This window comes from Hesperophylax consimilis, chromosome 1 (genome assembly GCF_061612785.1).
Source record: "Hesperophylax consimilis isolate HC1 chromosome 1, BYU_Hcon_1.0, whole genome shotgun sequence".
In the NCBI taxonomy this organism is placed as follows: domain Eukaryota; kingdom Metazoa; phylum Arthropoda; class Insecta; order Trichoptera; family Limnephilidae; genus Hesperophylax; species Hesperophylax consimilis.
Window position 1 is genome coordinate 25,278,814 of NC_142836.1, and position 16,952 is coordinate 25,295,765.

A 16,952-nucleotide genomic window follows, 5' to 3' on the forward strand; every position below is an offset into this window, starting at 1 on the left:
GTCTCCTAAAGATAACCCCCAGCAACGCCGGGTTCTTGTCAGCTAGTAATATATAAAATAATGTACTAAGGAATTGTATACCTTGAAGAGGCCTACAGAAAAGTCCCAGATAAAATATGTCTGTCTCCTAAAGATAACCCCCAGCAACGCCAGGTTCTTGTCAGCTAGTAATATATAAAATAATGTACTAAGGAATTGTATACCTTGAAGAGGCCTACAGAAAAGTCCCAGATAAAATATGTCTGTCTCCTAAAGATAACCCCCAGCAACGCCGGGTTCTTGTCAGCTAGTAATATATAAAATAATGTACTAAGGAATTGTATACCTTGAAAAGGCCTACAGAAAAGTCCGAAATAAAATATGTCTGTCTCCTAAAGATAACCCCCAGCAACGCCGGGATCTTGTCAGCTAGTAATATATAAAATAATGTACTAAGGAATTGTATACCTTGAAGAGGCCTACAGAAAAGTCCCAGATAAAATATGTCTGTCTAATAAAGATAACCCCCAGCAACGCCGGGTTCTTGTCAGCTAGTAATATATAAAATAATGTACTAAGGAATTGTATACCTTGAAGAGGCCTACAGAAAAGTCCCAGATAAAATATGTCTGTCTCCTAAAGATAACCTCCAGCAACGCCGGGTTCTTGTCAGCTAGTAATATATAAAATAATGTACTAAGGAATTGTATACCTTGAAAAGGCCTACAGAAAAGTCCGAAATAAAATATGTCTGTCTCCTAAAGATAACCCCCAGCAACGCCGGGATCTTGTCAGCTAGTAATATATAAAATAATGTACTAAGGAATTGTATACCTTGAAGAGGCCTACAGAAAAGTCCCAGATAAAATATGTCTGTCTCCTAAAGATAACCCCCAGCAACGCCGGGTTCTTGTCAGCTAGTAATATATAAAATAATGTACTAAGGAATTGTATACCTTGAAAAGGCCTACAGAAAAGTCCGAAATAAAATATGTCTGTCTCCTAAAGATAACCCCCAGCAACGCCGGGATCTTGTCAGCTAGTAATATATAAAATAATGTACTAAGGAATTGTATACCTTGAAGAGGCCTACAGAAAAGTCCCAGATAAAATATGTCTGTCTAATAAAGATAACCCCCAGCAACGCCGGGTTCTTGTCAGCTAGTAATATATAAAATAATGTACTAAGGAATTGTATACCTTGAAGAGGCCTACAGAAAAGTCCCAGATAAAATATGTCTGTCTCCTAAAGATAACCTCCAGCAACGCCGGGTTCTTGTCAGCTAGTAATATATAAAATAATGTACTAAGGAATTGTATACCTTGAAAAGGCCTACAGAAAAGTCCGAAATAAAATATGTCTGTCTCCTAAAGATAACCCCCAGCAACGCCGGGATCTTGTCAGCTAGTAATATATAAAATAATGTACTAAGGAATTGTATACCTTGAAGAGGCCTACGGAAAAGTCCCAGATAAAATATGTCTGTCTAATAAAGATAACCCCCAGCAATGCCGGGTTCTAGTCAGCTAGTAATATATAAAATAATGTACTAAGGAATTGTATACCTTGAAGAGGCCTACAGAAAAGTCCGAAATAAAATATGTCTGTCTCCTAAAGATAACCCCCAGCAACGCCGGGATCTTGTCAGCTAGTAATATATAAAATAATGTACTAAGGAATTGTATACCTTGAAGAGGCCTACAGAAAAGTCCCAGATAAAATATGTCTGTCTCCTAAAGATAACCCCCAGCAACGCCGGGTTCTTGTCAGCTAGTAATATATAAAATAATGTACTAAGGAATTGTATACCTTGAAAAGGCCTACAGAAAAGTCCGAAATAAAATATGTCTGTCTCCTAAAGATAACCCCCAGCAACGCCGGGATCTTGTCAGCTAGTAATATATAAAATAATGTACTAAGGAATTGTATACCTTGAAGAGGCCTACAGAAAAGTCCCAGATAAAATATGTCTGTCTAATAAAGATAACCCCCAGCAACGCCGGGTTCTTGTCAGCTAGTAATATATAAAATAATGTACTAAGGAATTGTATACCTTGAAGAGGCCTACAGAAAAGTCCCAGATAAAATATGTCTGTCTCCTAAAGATAACCTCCAGCAACGCCGGGTTCTTGTCAGCTAGTAATATATAAAATAATGTACTAAGGAATTGTATACCTTGAAAAGGCCTACAGAAAAGTCCGAAATAAAATATGTCTGTCTCCTAAAGATAACCCCCAGCAACGCCGGGATCTTGTCAGCTAGTAATATATAAAATAATGTACTAAGGAATTGTATACCTTGAAGAGGCCTACGGAAAAGTCCCAGATAAAATATGTCTGTCTAATAAAGATAACCCCCAGCAATGCCGGGTTCTAGTCAGCTAGTAATATATAAAATAATGTACTAAGGAATTGTATACCTTGAAGAGGCCTACAGAAAAGTCCCAGATAAAATATGTCTGTCTCCTAAAGATAACCTCCAGCAACGCCGGGTTCTTGTCAGCTAGTAATATATAAAATAATGTACTAAGGAATTGTATACCTTGAAGAGGCCTACAGAAAAGTCCCAGATAAAATTTGTCTGTCTCCTAAAGATAACCTCCAGCAACGCCGGGTTCTTGTCAGCTAGTAATATATAAAATAATGTACTAAGGAATTGTATACCTTGAAAAGGCCTACAGAAAAGTCCGAAATAAAATATGTCTGTCTCCTAAAGATAACCCCCAGCAACGCCGGGATCTTGTCAGCTAGTAATATATAAAATAATGTACTAAGGAATTGTATACCTTGAAGAGGCCTACAGAAAAGTCCCAGATAAAATATGTCTGTCTCCTAAAGATAACCTCCAGCAACGCCGGGTTCTTGTCAGCTAGTAATATATAAAATAATGTACTAAGGAATTGCATACCTTGAAAAGGCCTACAGAAAAGTCCGAAATAAAATATGTCTGTCTCCTAAAGATAACCCCCAGCAACGCCGGGATCTTGTCAGCTAGTAATATATAAAATAATGTACTAAGGAATTGTATACCTTGAAGAGGCCTACAGAAAAGTCCCAGATAAAATATGTCTGTCTAATAAAGATAACCCCCAGCAACGCCGGGTTCTTGTCAGCTAGTAATATATAAAATAATGTACTAAGGAATTGTATACCTTGAAAAGACCTACAGAAAAGTCCCAGATAAAATATGTCTGTCTCCTAAAGATAACCTCCAGCAACGCCGGGTTCTTGTCAGCTAGTAATATATAAAATAATGTACTAAGGAATTGTATACCTTGAAAAGGCCTACAGAAAAGTCCCAGATAAAATATGTCTGTCTCCTAAAGATAACCTCCAGCAACACCGGGTACACGTCAGCTAGAAATATATATAAAATTTAGCCTGCATATGTTTGTAATAGGTAGTCTATCGATACCACTAAAAATTTCGAAGTTTGTTCTTATTACTGCTAGGGGTGTATAGAAGTGGTTTTAATGGTAGAAGAAGTCGGGGACGCCTGAAAAATACTGAACGCAATATCCCTGCCCCGGAATGAGACGCAGAGTAGAATTAAAGTCGATGTAATGCACAGACATAGGAATTAATAGACGAGAAGATAATGGCGAGGGGTAAAATCAACTGTTGAAGAACGAAGGGCGTAAGACTGACTGTGATTCGTCAATAAATCAATCTGACAGTAAATAGGCATCTCGCATTATAATATCACCATTTACTTCTTAAAAGTAAAATCTGCTTTTGAATGAATAGACATTTTTACATGGGAGCGCAAATTACTCGCCACGTTATGAACTAATTTGCGAAGTCCAAATTCGGCAAAGTAAATTTCTTCTGTTTGCAGAGTCGTAGTTAGTTTCAGAGTATTTAGTTAAGACACTTTTACAAATGTTTCATAATTTACTTACCCCAGTAAACAACGATGAGCACACTTGAGAATCGCTACATTGTGATGTGATAGTATATGTTTCTAAAACTGATCCATATAATACGGTGTGAATAAGCTTAAAATAAAGTAAAATAATGCTTACTTATGAAATGTAATACGACAATTGGGTTTATTCTCTTTTTCACATCTATTTTTACAAGTTTTCATATCACAAGTCAACATTTTGCCGTGTTATTTCGTAAAATGAACCGATGATGCCTCGACCATAGTTCGCACAAGAATGATGACGTCACGTTTTCAAATTTCACTTGAGGCCATACGCGAGCACAGCCGGCTCCAATGGACCCGGTATGGGGAGTGGGGATAATACGCTTTTAATCACTTAGGGCAGGTCTACTAATATTCATATGTCTATGATGTAATGTAGTTTTTTAACAGTAACATTGTGGTATACAGTACTGAATGATGGAAGAAGTCGGAGACGCCCGATAAAGACATTAGAAATGGCGAAGCATTTGGGATTCATTAGTTTAATATATTTAAAAAATAACAATATTTTTTAAGAGGTTCCTATCTATTCTAAATTATATGTTTTGTAGAAATAGAATATGTTTTCAGGTAAATAAGTTTTGTGAAATTATTAAACGTTTTAAAATGAATTGTGGATTTGATAAGATTAATTTATTTATATAAGTTTGCCAGAGAAATCATTCTTCTGATTTGTAAAATTTACCGATTATGGCATAGGTAGGTATCAAAGCTTCCTGCTCAAATATTGCGAGGACTGTTCCACGATATATATTTACATATTTTAGGACTGCGGTCTGTTTCGTAGCCACGTAAGCCACGTAGACACTCGTAACAGTGGATACAGCATGCAACATACGACAAAATCGTATACTGAGCAATAAAATCTCTCGCTAATTTCTTTTGGTTGTTCATTTTTTCAATATTGGTGTTTTTTTTCAGAGAGTATTTTTGCTGTTAATTAATTTTTTATAGTGAATAATAACTTTTATTTTAATTTTCTTTATTTTTTATTTATTAACCCTCAAAAATACAGTTTTTTACTATTAAGTCCCGTTAATCTGATTTATATCAGTTTGTCAACGGGTTCTTTTAACAATTACTTTTTACATACATACCTATACAATTTTAACAAGTACATAAAATATACACATTTTTTAACATACATACATTTCCTTCTGTGAGTCAGTTCACAGCTTTTTATTGAGTTTGGTAACATGTTGTAAATTATTGGTACGAGGTATACTAGAGTTCTTTGACCGTATTTATTCAGGTATCTGGGAACTACAAGTCCATCGTTTGCAATTAGTCTTGTATTATGAACATGTGTCACTATTTTATTATGTTCAGATTGAGATGTATGCTGGCTCGCAATTTTAAGCCACAACATAGAACGAACAGATAATAAATTAACAGAATTAAATAATTTGTTGTTGTTAATAGAATAGGCCATCTTGAACTAATTTTCAGTGAGGTCTTCATAAGTTGTTTTGATTCAATCGGTGAATTGAAAGTCTAGAGTAGTAGTTAGTAAACCTCGCGTCCAATAAAGTATATTTATTTTTTTCTTATTTTCATTATTAACCATATATTTTATGCAAGATTATTTATATCAAAGACTCTTCGGGCAGGTAGGTACCAAATAATTAAAAATAGATTAATTTACCCAAAGAACAAGCATTAAATAAACGAAATTTTCTCAGTCACTGATATTTTACACTTACCGGCCAAGGCAATTTAGTAAATGTCCCCTGGAAAAAGTGAAATCATAACAAGGCTACTGTGTGTAATGGGACATGTTATAACTATCATTTTTCTTCCTTTCTTTCTTTCTACAAGCATCTTGGTACATTATTATGTTATTATATACATATCTTATCACATTGTTATGTATATTATTTTCCGTGTTTGTTGTCGAAGTTTTTTGTGTCCCGATTAAAATTAAAAGCTTATGTTCACATTATTATTACACGAAACGCCGTTTACGGTTGCTTCGATCCTTTCCCAAAATTGGTGGTAGGGCTCGCGCAAAATTTGTCCTGTTTATACGCACCCTTAGCTGTAACGTGGTGGAATCTTCATAGTCAATTCAATTACGGTTAGCTAAGCAAATGCGTCCTATGGATGGAGCAATAATGACTCCAGTGAAAAATATAATGGCTTAAAGAACATATATCCAGGTAAGTAGGGTACTGTATATTATTATCTCCATATATAGTGAGTAGATCATTGTAGAAGTGTATTATATATTTGTACAGACCCCTTGAGGTGATTTTGCACAAAAAAACGGCGCTATATAAATCATCCAAATATTATTATTATTATAGATCAACAAACGCACCTTTGACGGCCTCCGTGGTCGAGGGGAAAAGCTCTCGACGAGCAAGCCGAAGGTCGCGAGTTCAAATCCCGAAGTGCGTAATTTTTAAATTTTATTTGATTAATTTGTGTTGTTTCACAATTTAAAATATTATATAGTATAATTGCGACACGTTCCAGAGTGGGAGATACTCTCAGTATCGCCCCGCTATATGACTACCATTCAGAATTGAAACGTTGCTTGAAATGGCTTTAACCGTGTTTTGTGACCAGACCTGAATAGCCAGGAACTCCCCCACCTTCATCTTCCCCGTCTCCTTCCCTGCCGTACAAGTTGGGAGTCTTGTGCGGTATTCGCATTAATAAATTAAAAACGCTGTTTCTGAATACGTAATTTTTGTAGTGTGGAAATCGATTACATTCGAGGACATTCGGATAATCTTCCCATAGTTGATACGGATATGATTATTTTATTATAAGTATAATACTGACTACGATTTCCTTATTGCGTCAATTCAATCTCCTTCATTTATTCCATAAAATATTTGTCAAAGATCAGTCTGAGATCAAAACCTAGATCACTAGTATCAGAACCTCCAAAAAATATTTTTTTAAATGAACTAAAATATTTTAAAATCTTTTCATAAATGAGAAGAAAGAAAAAAAACATTCTTTTTGTAGAATCTCATACAAGTTAAGAGGCTGATTTGAATGAATGTCCCAGCCTCGTAATCTAGAGGGTTTTGCTGAGATTCGTATGAAAAATCCGTTTGAAAGATGGACTTTGTGCTAGATTTTACATAAATGACACATTTACTATGTGTTACCTTTGAACAATTTTCAATTATCCTATGAGTTTAAACCCAGCAGTTACATATAAGTCGCTTGTTTGTGTGTCAACCTCCCACATGAATAAAACATCATTTGGAACCCTGAAATAGACTAGATCTCCATACACGGTACCAATTATTGTTCCCGTGTTGTAAAACCACGAGGGTTGGTTCATGTTTGCCTTGTCAGGTTTGTGGGCCCGTCCCAAACTATAACATATTTTGATCACGGAATATCGGGGTGCAGTTGGCCACATTACTAAATTAAACCTACAATTAGTCATGGATTTTGACATTTCATAAATTCACGTATAATTCTTTTTCGTTTTAATTTCAAAGGGATCAAGCATATTACCGGTGGTCACATATTTAGACAATTATTGAGACTATTTATAGGCAATTTACAACGTAGACGACTCAATTTTTATTCAAATTTTTGTTTTAGTAGTATCGTTTTAATGCCAAGCTATTACGTCCAAATAACGGTTTTAATTATTTTTTCTTTGACTTGAATTATTAGTACTTCTGTAAACAGTAGATAGCGCGTCCAAAAAGTATATTTCTTATTTAAAAGGGTGATTAATTAAAAAATATTCTAAATTATAATAGTTAACGAAAAATTAGTTTTCGAGTGAGAATATATTGTTCACGTGATGAAAGTTACGCGTCAGTAGCGTAACAACGTAATATTATATAATCAAAAAAAAATAGTTAACTTTAAATAAATTGTTTCCTAGTAGAGCCAGAAAGCCTGTGATTTATTTCATAGCGTGAATGAAAGTCCAATAAAAGATAATAATATTTAGCTAAGGAAAATAAGGAATAATATACCTTTGTACGTAATTATTCTTCCCGGCTAAATATGAAATTATTTATCTGTATATAATTCAACGATCCACAAACAATAACATAATAAACCTCTAACAATTTTTTTTTTATATGTATGAGAGATAAAAATACTTATAGTAGGTATTTTCCAATATTTATTTATCAGAAGGAAAGTGACAGTGAATTCGACAAGTTCATAGCCAAATAATACCATTTTCAATATGCTTTGAAACATATTGGGGATTACTGACTGTACCCGTGATTACTGATGAGAGGTAATTGGTAGCCCAATATTATAAAAAATCGTGAGCTGGTCCTATCGCGTCTGCAGTACGAACATCTATAAAAAAATAGTTTGATAACAGTAGTTGTATAAAATAGTTTAAAAAAACAATAGTTTGATAAAAATAGTTGACTAATCATAAATAACTCATCTGCCTATCTAGTCCAAATTAGGGATTAATGTTAAACAATTATAGATTAGTACCTACTCACTTATCTGAGAAATGTCAGAAAAAACTGTAAATTCGACAAGTTCCATAATCAAATGAATATATTTAAACCAAAAGAAAAGACATGGCTGAAAGAAAAAAAAGTGATATTCAACCTACAAACATTATGAAGACGGTGTAAAGACAACTTGAAACTAAATACAAAAGTTTAAAAACTACAGGCCGCCTCAGAACAAGAAACCCTAGTGGGGAAGACTGAAAAAAATTGAATTTATACATATATTATACTTTATACCTACATCATGTACAATTGCAATTGAAACTAATAAAAAGAACGCCACTGTCCGGATTGGGGATTACTGACTTTGCCCGTGATTACTGATGAGAGGCGTCCAATATTACAAACCAGCTGTGCCCCGCGAATCGTTGTTGTGCAAATAGAGAAACAAGAAACAATACCGCGTTTTACTTTTACCTACAACAGATGGCGCTGCTTTTCAAAAAAGCATTTTGTCCAGCAGATTGCGCTGTTTTTTAAAAAATGCATGTTTTCAACTGTCACGGTGACATTTATCTTCTTGATATATAAATTAAATTCTTAATAATATGTCACTGTGTTCGTACAGGCTAATCTCCGAAACCGCCCAACCGATCTCCTACACAGAAGGCGGTCTGTTGCAGGATATAATAAAATGCATTCCAAATGGTTGAGTTAATTTCTAACTGGTTTCTAATCTTATTTTAATTTAATTTAATTAATTTCAAAATTTGTTCTTATTAGTGCATGGAGTGTTTAAGGCGATGCACTACGTGTAATATTTTGAATCGAGCCGCTATCAATAACACACCTTACGTAGATGGCGATAAGGCTTAAATTCCCGCTTCACACCATACACCTGTTTTGATTTATGCAAGAAAAAAACATGGCCAAAAAGTGCCTTTTATTTTATTTTGTGGACGTTCAGGCACAAATATTAAAATGTTTTTCGATCATTTTATAAATAACTTAATTTGCCGCATTATACAATAAAACCAAAACCGAAAAATGGTTCGTAAGTAGGAGGTTTTGAACTTTAAAACAGTTTTCATAGGCCTAAACATTATTTTTTTTCTGGGATTATAAAAAGACTTATCTAAAAAATAATCGATCATTTCAAAGGCTAAGATGTATTCTACTCGCAGAATTTAATTAAAGCATCTGAAACATTTCTAGACGACCAAATTTTCGAACCAAAAACACATGATTTTAAATTACTACGTAGTGCATCGCCTTAAAGATGTTTAAATGGTAGAAGTAGCCGGGGACGCCCTAGTAATACTAAATATCATTCATCAATGCTAAATATCTCTGCATCGTATTGAGATACGGAGACGAATTAAAGTAGATGTAATGTAGTTTTTTAACAGTAACATTGTGGTATACAGCAGTAAATGGCGGAAGAAGTCGGAGGCGCCCGAGAAAGACTTTAGCATTAGCGAAGCATTGCGCGGGATCCACTCGTAGGTATATAAAAACCCAAGCGTATTCGAATGTAACGTTGTGTCAAAATTTCAAAGCAATGAATGAAGAACTGAGATTTTAGATTTTGAACAAACAAACATTGACATTTTTATTTATATATACAGGGTGTATCGGCACGTACCCGACAAGCTTTAACCAGCTATTCCTTAGCACATTTTGAGTAAAAAATGTTATGGGCACTTTGCTGTCCGGTAACGTTTTTTTTAATAAAAAATTTACTATTCATATTTTCACCACATGTCACCACTGTTTTATCCTTTGTCAAAGTTCGAAAACCCATCTGGCAATATTTTATTCGAATTTCGTTGAATAATGTACGTGTGTACCTATATTGGCGCACTTTTACAATCACAACGAAATGGCACGGCATCATTCGTCTCATTTTTAACTATTATTATTTAGTGTGTGTGAAAGAGCGAAGACGCTTTTCGACATACTTGCTTATAACAGCTGTTGAACACGAAAATCAATGCCAATGATGTAGTGTGGAAATTTTTAAATTTTTTGTTTTTAATTGAAAAAAAAAATGCTACCGGACAGCAAAGTGCCCATAACATTTTTTACTCCAAATGTGCTAAGGAATAGCTGGTTAAAGTTTGTCGGGTTAGTGCCGATACTGCCGATACACCCTGTATAGATGGCGTGAGTTGGTACCGTTGGAAGGGGTAGTCAGTCCCCTATCCGAGAGCCGCTTTTCTATTCTGATCTCCGTGAACAGTGGAGCATATTGTTCAATTAATTTATCCTAAGTGCCCTCCGACATTCAGTTAACCCGACAAGGTGTGAATGCCAAATTAACCTGTGGAATGCATCGGTTGACGATTCTTTTCCCTATTGAAACAACGATGTTCACCTTTTTATTTATTCATTTTTATGTTAACGCGTTTGCATTTTGTAGGATTAAAACATACAAAATACTTATTCACATGGAAGTAATGTTAATATTGAAATCACGATGGCTGTTTTTGAAAGCCAACTTATTAGATGCAATTGGGGAAGCAGAAATCTGTTTGCTGGTCACTTGTTTAATTTTTACACCTTTTTTGTGATGAATTGATGAATATTTTAACGACATTTTTATCGCGAGCTTTAAAATATCCATTTGACTGCGAAAAAATAAGTAATGTCGCCGAAGGAACAAACTGAAGAAAAGTGGTGCAACAAAATATGGTTGATTAGTCAATAGATCTGTGATGACTGTTTTTTTTTTGTGTTAATAATAATAATAATATTTGGCTAATTTAAACAGCGCCGTTTTTGTGAAAAATCACCACGAGGGCGCTGTAGAAATATATCTATTAAATAATCAATACTGGAACTACTGACTTAAAACTAGTGACTTACATCTAATTATCTAATACTTTTATCTAGTGACTTACGACTAAGGCCTATAACTTCTATCTTAATGACATATATATTTACAAATTTAGAAACATACAACAAACATTAACAGTCTAATTGTACTAGCGCCTGAAGAGGAGGAAGTTCTATGATATTGGGGTGTTTTTATCAATAATTGTAGAACACGGGTGCAAAATGCGCCCAATGGGTTAGCTGGATATATATCTTAAATGAATGAAATTCAATTAATCATGTGCCAATAAACGAGTAAGATAAATTGCCCGTGTTTGCTTGTTGACGAACAATATATATTGTCATGCCAAAATAGTATTTCGGTATAAGGTGTTGGCCATCAATATTGTCGTGTCCCGTCAAGATTGCCGCATTGTAGGAACCTACAAGACAAATTAACATGACAAAAAAAAATCTCCTGCAAAACTTGTAAAAACATGTTAGAAATTATGACAGCTTTTGTGGTAGGTAGGTAGCGGACAGAGTTGCACATAAATACATGATATATGCAACAACGCGAGAATGAAATAGATTTGGCTCGGCAATATTGTCCTAATACCGGTAGTCGAGCGGACTCACAGGAAAGACAGGGCAATACGTCGATAAGAATAAGATACGTCACAATCCTACGCAATCTTTGGTAGGTATACTGTAGATTTTATCTTCTTTGTAAAATCGGTACAGCTTGACATAGTTATCTCTGAATGTGGCCAAAGGAGGAACTAGGTAGGTACCTAGTAGGTACAGATAAGTAATATTATAAATATTACAGATAAGTATTATCTGTACCTACTTCAAATATTAATTCAAACTTCGATCTTCGTCGTCTCTGGTACATTCCAATTATGAAACTGTCAGTCTTTTCGATAACATTTCAGTTTCAATACCGGTTTTCATTCAAATTTGAGTAATGTTTAGATACATAAATAGATTTGATCTTATTCGAAAACTCGGCTGCGGAATGTTTTGCCGGCCTCTGTGTTACTCTCTCATACAGCATGGGTTTCTTCTCTCCTTCCTCTCCTCAAGAAAACTCTCCACTCGGCATCCACAAATATGACAGGCCGTGAGGGAAATTATTTTCCTCAGGGCCTCCTGTTTATATAATAATAAAAACGTTTCTATTATTTCACTTTTACTTTATTGATAATGAACTTTATTCCATGAAATTTCTCGGATATCCATTATTTCATCTACTTTGAAAGCGCCCTCTATGTGATTTTTCACTAAAATGGCGTAATCAAAAATTATTCTGATTGTTCCGAACAATCCGAACCAAAATGTCTTTGAGATTTGTTAATATATATCACAAACACAGTAATATCGACATGGGCGTTGGTGGTGTAATGGTCAGCATAGTTGCCTTCCAAGCAGTTGATCCGAGTTCGATTCTCGGCCATCGCACAATATTTTTTGCATTTTCTTCTTTTTTATTTATTTATCGTTTTGATAATAATTATCCAGATAATTTTTTAACAGAAATCTCATAGATAGGTTACAAAATATTTGAAAATTGTTAATAATATACAGGTAACGAAGCCACTAAACGAAGAAATATAGAATATACGAAATAATACGAAAATCGAGATAATGTTGAAGGAGTTAAATATCTTGTCATTTAAGCAAATTATTTAATTCACCACTATATTTTTAATCTACAAAATAAAATGGCTATAAATCAAATTAATTCCCAAAAATAATTAAAAACCAGCAGCACAAATGAATCGAGGAAAATAAATTAAATAAGAGCGACGAAGATATTTGGCGAATTACCAGAAAAATTAAATTAGAAAAAAACAGAAACAAATTTAAACTTAATTACGAAAATATGTGATTGATTTATTCTAAAACAATGTTTTTTAAAACCTGCATAATGATTGTATTATGACGTTGATATACCTATTTAAAATAAAGACTAAAGAATTCCACAAATAAAAAAATATATTTTTACACAAAGATTTAATTTAATTGCCATTTCCAAGAATGGAACTTATTGTGCCAAGAATTCTAACAAGCCATAAAGTACCCAAATACCTATTATAAAATATTTACTAACAGAAAATTATTTGAATGTATTTCTTTTGTTATAATCAGTAAAGTTAAATTCCGTGATTTTTTAAATGCCTATGCTTTTTCATTTACAATAAAGAGTTATATACTAACTACCTAGATTACATATATAACATAAAATATTCCGTGATATTTCATGGGTCTGCACTAGCCTTATAATCTACATATAAAGATCTTCGGATTTCTCAGATTTTTTGTTCTCTGGCGTTTGGTCGAAATATTGATTTATTTTTGATTGGATTCTATATCAGCATAAACGTTTCCATAATCCAAAGGAATCAAGTCACTCCGACTTCGGACTTCGCATATTTATGTGGCATCGCCTGCACGCTTATTGATTCAAGTGTGTATTCTTTGTTCATACATTTTTTGATCACATCAGGTATCCGAAAAAACGGTTTACATGATATACTGTGCCCATTCGTAAACAATTCTTTCTAAGTAGTTGATTTTACAGCGAGATTCTGATTCTAAAAAAAAGCAAACCTCGTTGATTATGTTCCGAGTTTATTACTTATGACGAAGTCACGTTTACCAACGTTTACAGAGATAATTTGATGTAGAATCATAGACAATAGATAACGTTGTGCATAAATGGCGGATTACGTGCGGAATTTTTCAGATATTATAATATCGCGTAAAAAATTGTTATTTGATTGAAAGAAGTTCAAAAATATGCTGAGCCGTAAAATGTTATTTTTCGAACGTTGAACAGCTGTTTACACGGTCTACACAAAGCATGTCAAACTTGCGGCCCGCGACGAATATCTCGGCTCGACGAATTACAAAGTGTCCGGTGGTAACAGTTCTAACCAAGATGAAGTATTCAAATGTAAGAAAGTAAAAGTTATATTTTTAAATATTACAATAAAGAAGCATTGTGAATTATGTGTCCTATTTAAAATCTTGATTAAAACAAACGTCAATAAGGTTACATTTTATAGGTTAGATGGTTTCAAAAAACTATAAAAACGATATTTTTTTTGGCTAGGATAATTTTGGCGAAAGTTTTTTTTTCTGCTAGTTCAAAGTCGATCACATGTGACATGGATTTTTTCTATGATGTTTTATACATGAAAATAATTTTAATGTGAAAAATGCTGAAACCCACACGTGGATGTTTCTAATATTGAACTTTTCGGTTGGGTGTCTTGGGTCAAAATAAAATATCTCTATATATGAAGTAGGGATACATCAAAACTATTTTTTTTTTCAAATTGTGGGTTGGGTGGTTTATGCATAACGTGGTCCATCTTAAACCTTGTAAATTTGGCCAGTCAGAGCCTCTAAATTTGACATTTGACGGAGCGATACAATATTTTGGTAAATGGGTATATCTAACGCGGGAGTTCATATTATAACAGTTTGAGAAGTGTACAAAATACAGTGGATCTGTAAAAATATAATTTATTCTGTTTCGAGCTGAATGGTGGTAAGTGTTTTAAGTTATTTACCAGTGTTGGACGTGATTTTTAAATCTACATTAGATAAATACAACCTAGGTGCTTATTTCCTTATTTACATACATTAATAAAATTATGACTTTCTACAATTATGTAATTTAAATGATTCTATGATGAGATAAATTCAATGATTCTATTGTTATTATATTCAGACTATTTTCGTCTCGTGGTGTTTTGTAAGCAAACATTAGCTACCTGCTTTCCTGATGGCAAATACCCTAAATAATATGTCAAACTCCTGTAAAATATTGGCAGAATCAACAACGCTAGAGGCGCTAGTGTAGTATATTGAACATATTTATTAGACAAATTTAATATATTTAGTACTTGGCTGCGATGTTGTGCGTTTTTTAATTTGTATTTTGATCAATATTGTTAAAAATATGGACATAAAAATGCCCCAAATGGAGGTTCTGTGTGTGCAGTTTACAGATGTAATAATCACAAAAACAGAGTTATTAGCCCCTTAATATTTTTGTTGTAATGTATAAAAAAAGGAAAAGTTCGTAAGTAGGTTACCTATTTTTTTCTAAGATTTCTATGATTTATTAACGTAAAATAAAGAATATATTTCATAAAAATTGGTTAAAATGTTTCAAAGAAAACCAAGGGGCACAACCCGCCGCTAGGAGGCGTCACAAATAAACCACTAGCGCCAGCTACTCTATGCTCATCAGAAAGTATGGGAAATGTCAGAAGTTGGAGATATTATTAATATTATAGGGTATTTGCACATCAATGGTATTTGCTAATAGCGAGATATTTTAGGTACCTACCTACCATTGATGCACAATTCGATGGTATCTACTAATTTATTGAAAATAATGCGATGAAAAACGTTGTATAATTCGTTGTAATTATTAAATAACTTAAGTACCGTATTTTCGCACCTTACGGCATGTCCGGTATGGTCTAGTGGCTAGGATACCTGGCTCTCACCCAGGAGGCTCGGGTTCGATTCCCGGTACCGGAAATTATTTTTTGTCAATTTTCTGAGATTCTGTTTTATTTAAAATGTTTTTTGATTATTTCAGAAAATTCATGATATTTTTAATAATTCAATTATTAAATACAAGCAGCGCCTTGAAAAAATAATGAAATTGTTAATTTTTCCATATGGACTTTTGGCAGCCGGGATGTATTTATAATTTCACAATTATTTTGGGAATGCGGAAGCACTGCTGGTGTAGTGGTATCATGCAAGATTCCCATTCTTGCGACCCGGGTTCGATTCCCGGGCAGTGCACTCCCTTTTTTTATGGAGAATCATTATTTTTCATAGGAATAAGGGAAATTAAACTATGCGATCTTTTTGATATTGTATCTTAGCTCCAGTAGTAAGAAATAAAATTTTCTTTTATTCCTGTTGAAGTGTGCAGCTATACAGCGACAAGTTGGGAATGGAATAATAAATTTAGGCTGTACTGAAAAAAAGATATGGCATACCTTTTAATTACAGAATAATTGAAAAACTATTATCAATTTACTAAAATCAAAACAGCTATTTTCCGTTAGTTAGGCTGATTTTAGTGTCACGCCGACCGCACGCGCACCGTCGGCGCTGATGGTCGAGATATATGAACTTCTAGGAAGCGTTTTTGAATGACGCGTAGCTATCAGCGCGTAAGGTGGTCAGCGCTGATGGCTACGCGGCCGTACGCGTCGCGCGTCGGCGCCGCGTAGCTGTCGGCGCTGACGATCGCACGAGCGCCTCTGCTTTCAGCGAGCGTTCTAGTGTCGAGCGGAGCAGACGTCATCGCGTGTACAGTCATGGCGAATCGCGAAGTGGATACAGGTCGATTTATCGATGAGGTTCGCCATATAACAAGACAAAGTCTCCAGCAACGGCTCTCTGCTCAATCAATGGATGAACATGGAGTCTTCGTCGTCGCCGGTTTTTATTTTTTTGGGATAGGTAGTACAAAGCAGCAATAACTAATACACTCCGCATTTTGGTCTTCGACTGTACAGTAAGGCGGTCAGTACGATACTCATAAATGAACCACTGAAACTGAAACGAGCCACGCTGAGCCTCAGCGCTGACGAACTACGCGCTGATATGAGCGCTGACGGTGAGCGTGACACTAAAATCAGCCTTAGTAGTGTAGATTTGTAGAATATTGCAAACACATAATTCCTGGCAAACACAGAATATTTTGTGGAAGTACCTACCTACCTCAATCATAAAAAGTTCCTTTGTGATTGTTTTCATCTGCGACCGTGAGA

General features: G+C 34.4%; 1 protein-coding gene and 2 non-coding genes across 3 annotated transcripts in view; all 3 read left to right on the forward strand.

The window, feature by feature from the left end:
• LOC149426522 (uncharacterized) overlaps positions 1-16,952 on the forward strand; it is a 126,475-nt gene that overhangs the window by 14,822 nt on the left and 94,701 nt on the right. The window lies entirely within an intron of this gene.
• TRNAE-CUC (transfer RNA glutamic acid (anticodon CUC)) lies at positions 15,628-15,699 on the forward strand. The gene has a single exon. It is a non-coding gene; the product is annotated as a tRNA-Glu (tRNA).
• TRNAG-CCC (transfer RNA glycine (anticodon CCC)) lies at positions 15,902-15,972 on the forward strand. The gene has a single exon. It is a non-coding gene; the product is annotated as a tRNA-Gly (tRNA).